Genomic DNA, 9,224 nt, shown 5'->3' with positions numbered 1-9,224 from the left:
CCATCTGCTCAGCTGTCATGAGGCCGAGTTGGGCTAAGCATACCTGGGGACAGCAAGGATGTCCATGTCTCTGGGTGTGGGCATGCGGGCTCCAATGGGGTGGTGAGGTCCTTGGCCTGTGGTCAGGGTGAGGAGCTGGGATTCTATTCTAGAGTCACTGAAGGGCCTACTGCAGACCCTGTGGGGGGCACAGAATGAAATCTGGTAGATGAAACCGGTGTCCTCAGCTCCCAAATGAGATGGTGAAACAGGGAAATGGAAGCCCATTCCTCGTACCAAGGCTCCTGCTGCACAGGACAAAGGAGGTGTGGCCCTGCCTCCAAGAGCTCAGACCCTACAGAGGCCACCGGGCTGCACATTCATTAATTCCCCCATCTATGCATGCATCTGTCCGTAATCCACCCACCCACCGTCCTTCCACCCAGGGGTGTGCCTGCAGGGCCTGGATGGTCTCCTGTACCCACTGTCTCAAGGTGAAGATTGTAAAGAGAGAAAGGTCAAGCTCCAGGCTTGGACTGGGCTCTCCCTTGCTCAAGTCCTGGGTGAGGAAGAAGAAAGGAAAGGAAAAAACTCTCTGGACACCTGTACTGTAGCCTGCACTGTGGTAGGCATTTGAGAGGAATGATTTCTTCTGCTTTTCAAAGCTACCTGATGAGGGAGGGATTATCCTTTATATTTTTCCCAGAAGAAACTGGAGATTAGAGAGAGTAGGCGGCTTACCCAAGGCCACAGAGCTAGTAAGTGGCTGAACCAACACTGGCACTAAAGGCTAGCTCATTCCAAACTCCCAATGAAAAGGAGGGATTCAAGGCAACCCGTGTAATTGCTGATAGGCAAGCGGTCTGTAAGCCAAAGCACAAGCCAACAGGTGAGCCGAGTGCTGCCTGCACCAAGATTTTTTATGCCATCATTAAATATTTGATATAAAGATAATACATGCACAAGGTGAAAAAAAAGAGGTCACATGTACAAGATGAACAATAAAGAGAAGGTCTCAATTTCCAGCTCCGGTCATGATGAAGTCCCGAGTGGAAGATTTACCCCTCCCCCACAAGCAACTCTAAAACTAGATAAAGTATATATGAGGCAGCTGTTCCGAACACTAGGCCTCACACAAAGGAGAACTGTAATTCTCAAGAGAAGGAGAGCACACAAGGTGAGCTCCACAACCTGGCTTTCTGTCTGATGCACTCACCCAGCTGTGGCACAGGGATATGGAACCTACACAGACAGCGTCCTGGGAAGGGGGGACACAGTGGTGCTCGGGACTGCTGAGGTGGAGAGAACTGCAAGGCAAGGAGTGGGAAGGAGAAGACTGCAGGGATGCACCAGAATTTTTCCGAGAGCACCTCAGCATCTCGGCAGAATATACTGGCTAGAAATGCACAGGGCTGCGCTCTGCTGGGGTTAGCAGAGAACGGCTGGTGGGTAGTTGAGAGCTGAAGGGGGGATCCAGGAGGGCTCAATGACATGGTGTTCTGCCTCACTGTTATGAGGGGCTACTCTAGGCCCTCCCTAAAATGCCTACCAGCAAACCTCAATGGAATCAAGTTCATCTGCTGATAAACTAATGGCCTGTCAGAAAACCAGTGAACACTCTCTAAAGAAAGAGAACATCCAGGTTCTCAACAGCATAGCATCCACAATGCTTGAAACACAATAAAAAATTACTAGACATACAAAAAGCAGGAAAAGGGAACCTATAACCAGGAACGAAAGAAAGAAAGAAAGAAAGAAAGAAAAGAAAGAAAGAAAGAACAAAAGAAAGAAAGAACAAAAGAAAGAAAGAAAGAAAGAAAGAAAGAAAGAAAGAAAGAGTAAACAGACATAGAAATAAAACATATGTTTGATTAACAGACAAGGACTTTAAATGATTGCGATACTGTATTATCTATTATACTACAGTCAAGAACTTAAAGTAGAAGAGTGAATGGGTCCTGGATGGCTCAGTTGGTTAAGCATCCAACTTTTGGCTCAGGTCATGATCTCATGGTTAGTGAGTTCAAGCCCCGCATCAGGCTCTGTGCTGACAGCTCAGAGCATGGATCCTGCTTTGGATTCTGTGTCTCCCTCCCTCTCTGCCCCTCCCCCACTTGTGTGCATGTGTGCATGCAAGTGCATGTGCTCTCTTGCTCTCTCTCTCTCAAAAATAAATAAACATTAAAAAATTTAAAGTAGAAGCATGAAAAAAAGTGGAATTTCATCAGGGAACATGAAACTATAGAGAAGAATCAAGTGAAAATTCTAGAGCTGATAAAATACTTGCAAGGTGAAATTTATTAGCAATTGGATTCTGCAGGAGAAAGATCAGTAAACTTGAAGACAAGGTGATAGAACTATCTGGTTGAAGCACACAGAGAACGAGATGTCAGAAAATAATCAGAGTCTCAGAATTGTGCGGAAAATATCAATTAGTCTAACGTGTGTAAAATTAAGTCCCAAAAGAAGAGAGAGAGATTGGGGTAGAAAAATACTTAAAGAAATAGTGGCAGAAAAGTTTCAAAATTGGATGAAAACCATAGACCCAAAGATGTAAGAGGCACAATGGAACTTGAGCAGGATAAACAGGGGGGAAAAAAAAAGAGGAACCCACGCTAGGACTCCTCATATTTAAATGGTTAAAAAGCAAATTAAAGACTGATTCAGTTGGTGAGCATGTGGCCCTTGATCTCAGGGTTGTGAGTTTGAGGTCCACATTGGGTGTAGCAGTTGCTTCAAAGTAAAATCTCCCACTGAGTTATCATCAGAAACAAGACAATAAAGTGACATCTTTGAAATGCGGCAAAAAAATTCAATCTAGAATTCTATAGCCAGCAAAATCACCCCTTAAAAATAAAGGGAAAATAAAGACATTCCATGCAAACAAAAGCTGAGATAATTCATCTACAGCAGATTTAAACTACCATAAATGTTAAAGGAAGCTCTTTGGACTCAACAGCTATAATAGCAGATGTAAGCCTACTTACATGAAGTAGTGAGGAGTGCCAACAATGACAAATACATGGGAAAGTAGAAAGGATTTTGACATGTCTGTAGAGAAAGAGAATTGATTCATAACGATAAAAGTAGATTCTTCAGGAAGATACAGCCATTCTGAACATGAATGCCCCAAACAACCAGATGTTCAAAATGCAGAGAAGCAAACACTGAGGAACTAAAGAAATAGACACACCCACGGATCACAGATATAGAGACGTAACCTTCCTCTTGGAGTAACTGAGGAGCCATCAATAAGGAGATGGAAGATCTGCACATCATAAGCCAAATTGACACAGTTGACATCTATAAACCACAACACTGATGAACTCACATTTTTTAAATGCATATGGAAGTTCAGCAAAATGAGTCATACTCTGTTAAAAAGCATTGCAATAAGAGTATGTTCTCTAGCCATTACTAGAGATTAAGAAATCCATAAGAAGTTAATAAGAAGATCTTTAAAAGTAACACACTTCTAAATAATCCATGGGTCAAAGAAGAAATCACAAAGGAGATCAGAAAATATTTTGAAGTGGTGAACACTAAAACATATCAAAATCTATGGAAGGAAGCAGAAATTGTTCTTAAAGGGAAATTTACAGCTTGAAATGCCAACAGAAGAAATACATACAATCATCTAAATTCCACCTTAAGAATTTAAAAAAGAACAAATTAAAACCAAAATAGAAAGAAGGATATAATAAAGACAAGAACCGAAGTCAATAAAGTAGAAAATAAACAATAGAGAAAATCAAGAAAAAAAAAAGTTGGTTATCTGAAGATCAATAACATTGACAAAACACCTAACTAGCTCAATTAAAGAAAAAGGGAAAATACAAGCTGCTGTTATTATGGATGAAAGAGGGGATGTAATTACATGTCCTGAAGACAGTAAAACAGCAATAAAGGAATGTTATGGACAACCTTATGCCAATATATTTGACAACTTAAATAAAATGGACAAATTCCTCAAAAGGCACAATTCCATATTTCATGTGGATGTGCGCACACACACACACACACACACACACACAGTAGACATGAATAGCCCTATACTTACTAACACTTTGAGATTTCCCCACAAAGAAAACTCTAGGCTCAGATAGCTTCACTAGGGAATTATATCAAATATTTAAGGAAGAAATAATACCAAACTTACACGAAGTCTTTCAGAAAATACAGGAGGAGGAAAAACTTTCTAACCATTATAGAAGGCTATCATAACCTTAATAAAAAAACTAGCAAAGGACATTACAAGAAAAGAAAATTACAGACCAATATTCTTTAAGCATATAGACACAAAATCCTTAGGAAATATTAGCAAATCAATTGCAGGAAAAGTGTGTGTGTGTGTGTGTGTGTGTGTGTGTGCGTGCATATGTATCTAAGTGCACACATGTCAATACCAGGAATGCAAGGTTGCTTTAATATTTAAAAAATCAGTATAATTTACCACATTAATAGAATGAAGGAAAAAATATATGATCACATCAATAAATATAGAAAAAAACATTTGAAAAATTCAACACCTGTCCAAATCCCATGATTTGGAGGACATGGAGGAACCTCTCAGCAAATTCTAGAAACAGAAGGAAACTTCCTCAATCTGATAAAGAATATCTATAAGAAACCAGCAATTAGCATCACATGCAATGGTGAAACATTGCATACTTTGCTTCTTAGAATGAAAAGAGAAAAGGGATGTCTGCTCTCATTCCTTCTATTTAACATTGTACTTGAGGTTATAGCCAGTGCAATAAGGTAATAAAACAGAAATCAAATACATAGAGATTGGAAAGAAAGAAAAAAAATGTCTTTATTTTTCAGAGGACACATTGTGTAAATAGCAAAGTCTAAGGAATTTACCAAAAAAATCTACTAGAAATAGTAAATGAATTAGGCAAGATTTCATGATACAAGGTCATTATAGAGAAATCAATTATATTTCCATATAATATCAATTAATAATTAGAATATGATTCTTAAAAAAACACAATACTATCTATGAAGCATCAAAAATGTACAATGACTAGGGGAAAACTTAACCCAAGTTGTACTGGAACTGTTCACTGAAAACTACAAAACATGGCTAACAGAAATTGAGGAAGACCTACATAAATGTAGATAAATACCATGTTCTTGGGTTGAAAGACAACATTGCTAAGACGTTAATTCCCAAATTGATCATAGATTTAATACAATCCCAATCAAAATCTCAGCAGTGCTCTTAGAAATTGACAAGTTTATCCTAAAATTTATATAGAAATGTGACATAGCTAGAGTATCCAAAGCCATCTTGAGAAAGAAGGGAAAGATTGGTAGACTTACACTATGTCAAGACTCATTATGGCATTGGCAAAAGGATGGAAAAACTGATCAATGGAATAGACAGTAGTCCAGAAATAAATCCACCCTTATAGGGTTAACCGATTTTTTGACAAGAGCTCCAAAGGAATTGAAGAAGAAAGAAAGACTTTTTAGGAAATAGGTCCAGACCTTTTCCACAATGAGTTTGCCACCAGAACACAGGTGTTGTGAAAACCACCGCTAAACCTAAAACAAGATGGGAAAGGAAAAGACTCATATCAACATCGTCGTCATTGGATATGTAGACTCAGGTAAGTCTACTACTACTGGTCATCTAATCTGAGGCCGCTGAGATGGAAAAGGGCTCCTTCAAGTATGCCTGGGTCTTGGATAAACTGAAAGCTGAATGTGAACGTGATTATCACCATTGAGATTTCCCTGTGGCAGCTTGAGACTAGTAAGTGTTATGTGACCAGCATTGATGCCCCAGGACACAGAGACTGTATCAAAAATATGAGTCCAGGCACGTCTCAGGCTGACTGTGCTGTCATGATCGTTGCTGGTTATGTTGGCAAATTTGAACCAGGCACCCCCAAGAACGGGCAGACCCATGAGCATGCCCTTTTGGCATGTAAAACAACTTACTGTTGGGGTTAACAAAATGGATTCCACTGAGCCACCCTACAGGTACGAAGGAATCATTAAAGAAGTCAGCACCTACATTCAGAAAACTGGCTACAACCCCCACACAGTGGCATTTGTGCCAATTTCTGATTGGAAAGGTGACAACATGCTGGAGCAAGTGCTAACACGCCTCGGTTCAAGGGATGGAAAGTCACCCGTACAGATGGCAATGACAGTGGAACCACACTGCTTGAAGCTCTGCATTGCATTCTGCCACCTACTCGTCCAACTGACAAGCCCTTGCGTCTGCCCCTCCAGATGTCTACGCAATTGGTGGTATTGGTACTGTCCCTGTGGGTCGAGTGGAGACTGGTGTTCACCAGGCATGGTGGTCACGTTTGTTCCGGTCAATGCTACAACTGAAGTAAAGTCTGTTGGAACCTACCATGAAGCTTTGAGTGAGGCTCTCCCTGGGGACAATGTGGGCTTCAATGTCAAGAACGTATCTGTTAAAGATGTTGGTCGTGGCAATGTGGCTGGTGACAGCAGAAATGACCCGCCAATGGAAGCAGCTGGCTTCATGGCTCAGGTGATTATCCTGGACCATCCAGGCCATCCCAGTGCTGGATACACACCTGTGCTGGACTGTCACCCAGCTCACATCGCCTGCAAGTTCGCTGAGCTGAAGGAGAAGATTGATCGTGGTTCTGGAAAAAAGCTGGAAGGTGGCTCCACGTTCTTGAAATCTGGCGATGCTTCCATTGTTGATATGGTTCCTGGCAAGCCTGTGTGTGTGTTGAGAGCTTCTCTGACTATCCTCCTCTGGGCTGTTTTGCTGTTTGTGTCATGAGACAGAAGGTTGCTGTGGGTGGTATCAAAGCAGTGGACAAGAAGGCAGCTGGAGCTGGCAAGGTCACCAAGTCTGCCCAGGAAGCTCAGAAAGCTAAATGAATATTATGCCCATACCTGCCTTGATCAGTGGCCGAAGAACGGTGTCACAACTATTTGCGCCAGATGGCCATTTAAGTACGATAGTAAAAGACCGGTTGATGATAACAATGCATTGTAAAACCTTCAGAAGCAAAGGAGAATGTTTTGTGGACCATTTTTTTGTGTGTGTGGTGTGTGTGGCAGTTTCAAGTTATTAGTTTTTAAAATCAGTACTTTTTAATGGAAACAACTTGACCAAAGGTCTGTCACAGAATTTTGAGGCCCATTAAAACAAAAATTTGATGAGGAAAAAAAAAAAAAGAAAAGAAATAGGTCTGGAACCACTGTATTTTTATATGAGGAATCACTGCCAGCCATCAAGATTGTGCTGGCAGCCTTAGGTGAGAGCTGGAGCATGCTGGTAGCTCCTGGCTGTGGCCACACCATTTGCCAGGCCTTAAGATGTTCCCGCCTACCATAAGTGGGGGATAGAACGATACCTGGGAGAAGATAAGCCTGGGAAAGTGCTTTGTTCAGATGCCAAAGGGGCCAGAAATAGGTCCTTTGCCCCAGGCAAAGTTCTACATAGAACTCTTCCTTCCAAGTCTCAAACAACCCTGAGCCACAAGACTGGGACACTGGCTGCAAAAGCAGAAACCTTCCTGGACTAGGAATCATGAGTCAAATCCCAGTGTGCCTGAATGGACATCTCCTGGTCTCTCTCTTCTTGCCTCCACACTCATCTCTGAGTCTGATCCAGCCCCTTTAAACTCTAGCCTTCCAGCCCACCCTCCTTACCTCCCAAGGTGATTATTTTCTTAATGTTTATTTATTTTTGAAGGAGAGAGAGACAGAGCGTGAGTAAGGGAGGGGCAGAGAGAGAGAGAGAGGGAGACACAGAATCTGAAGCAGGCTCCAGGCTCTGAGCTGTCAGCACAGAGCCCAACATGGGGCTCGAATTCATGAGCCACGAGATCATGACCTGAGCTGAAGTCAGACACTTAACCGACTAGGCCACCCAGGTGCCCCCTCAAGGTAATTATTTTTTATGAAGATTAACTTATGAAATTAAACAATGAAAAGACTTCTGCTTCTGGCCAACATAGAGTAACAGAGTCCAGATTTACCCTCCCATATGAAATAACCAAAAAATAAATACCACGTATGAAAAAAATGGTTTTTTCAAGACATTGAACATCAAGCAATGAAGAAAAGTGATTGATCTCTATGAGTCAGGAAACAAAGGAGGTGAGCCCCATGACTACTCCAGCTTACTGCCTTTGACAGTTTCTAGGTCATGGTGCAGGGAGAGGGAAAAGATAGAGTCCAGCGGTCTGAGTTGAGAGACAAAGATGAGACTGGTGAGAGTCGTAGCACAAGATACTAGAGAGTAGAGACCTGCATGGAGAAAGAACTTCAGAGGGCTCCCTTCAAGGATGTACCAGAGTATGGATCAGTATACACATGTGAAAAAGCTATTCAAGGATGGAGAAAGAGCCACCTGAGAGGATTAGAGGCAATGGTGTCCAGAGATTTCATAAGACCTGGGAGAGTGTCTGTTTCCGCCAGCCTGAGTGGAAACCCTCATGATTTACAGGGCTCTGTGAAGACAACACAGAATAGTCTTGGCTTGTTGCTAGGGAGTCATTTTCCCTAGACTGAATGCTGTTCTGGCCTCACTTGATAAATCTTTTTTTTTTTTTTAACGTTTATTTATTTTGAGACAGAGAGAGACAGAGCATGAATGGGGGAGGGGCAGAGAGAGAGGGAGACACAGAACCGGAAGCAGACTCCAGGCTCTGAGCCATCAGCCCAGAGCCCGACGCGGGGCTTGAACTCACAGACCACGAGATTGTGACCTGAGCTGAAATTGGACACTTAACCGACTGAGCCACCCAGGCGCCCCTCACTTGATAAATCTTAAAGCAAGACCTCAAATCATCAAACTGTTTCTGAGTAACTTAACTGTGTTCCATAATGAAGCTCAATAATATTTGTAGAAATACAAAATCATTGGGGTGCCACCAATTATTGCTGGTTTAGTCCGTTAAGCATCAACTCTTGGTTTCAGCTCAGGTCGTGATTTCACAGTCCCTGAAGTATTCAGATGCTCTGGGTACAAAAGTGAGACTTTTTTGTACTTGTGCTTGCATTCAATCTACCTACAATGTAATAGACTCATATTCCATTTCTAGGAATATTAATTGTTTTTTCAAATTAATTCAAAATAAATACATTTTCTTCTCAAAAATTAAAAAAACTGACCCAGAAGTGAAACATATTAATGTTAGCAGAGAAGAATATTAAAGTAGTTATTGTAATTGTATTCTACGTGTTTAAAAAGTTAAATAGAGACATGGAAGATATAAAAAAAAGACCCCAAA

At 41.5% G+C, this 9,224-nt stretch overlaps 1 pseudogene; it reads left to right on the top strand.

Moving 5' to 3' along the window:
* The first annotated feature begins 5,542 nt into the window (after positions 1-5,542).
* Positions 5,543-6,864, top strand: LOC107181099 (annotated as a pseudogene).
* The last annotated feature ends 2,360 nt before the right edge of the window (positions 6,865-9,224 follow it).

This window comes from Panthera tigris, chromosome D4 (assembly GCF_018350195.1).
Source record: "Panthera tigris isolate Pti1 chromosome D4, P.tigris_Pti1_mat1.1, whole genome shotgun sequence".
Lineage (NCBI taxonomy): Eukaryota > Metazoa > Chordata > Mammalia > Carnivora > Felidae > Panthera > Panthera tigris.
This window is presented reverse-complemented; position numbering and strand designations above follow the sequence as displayed.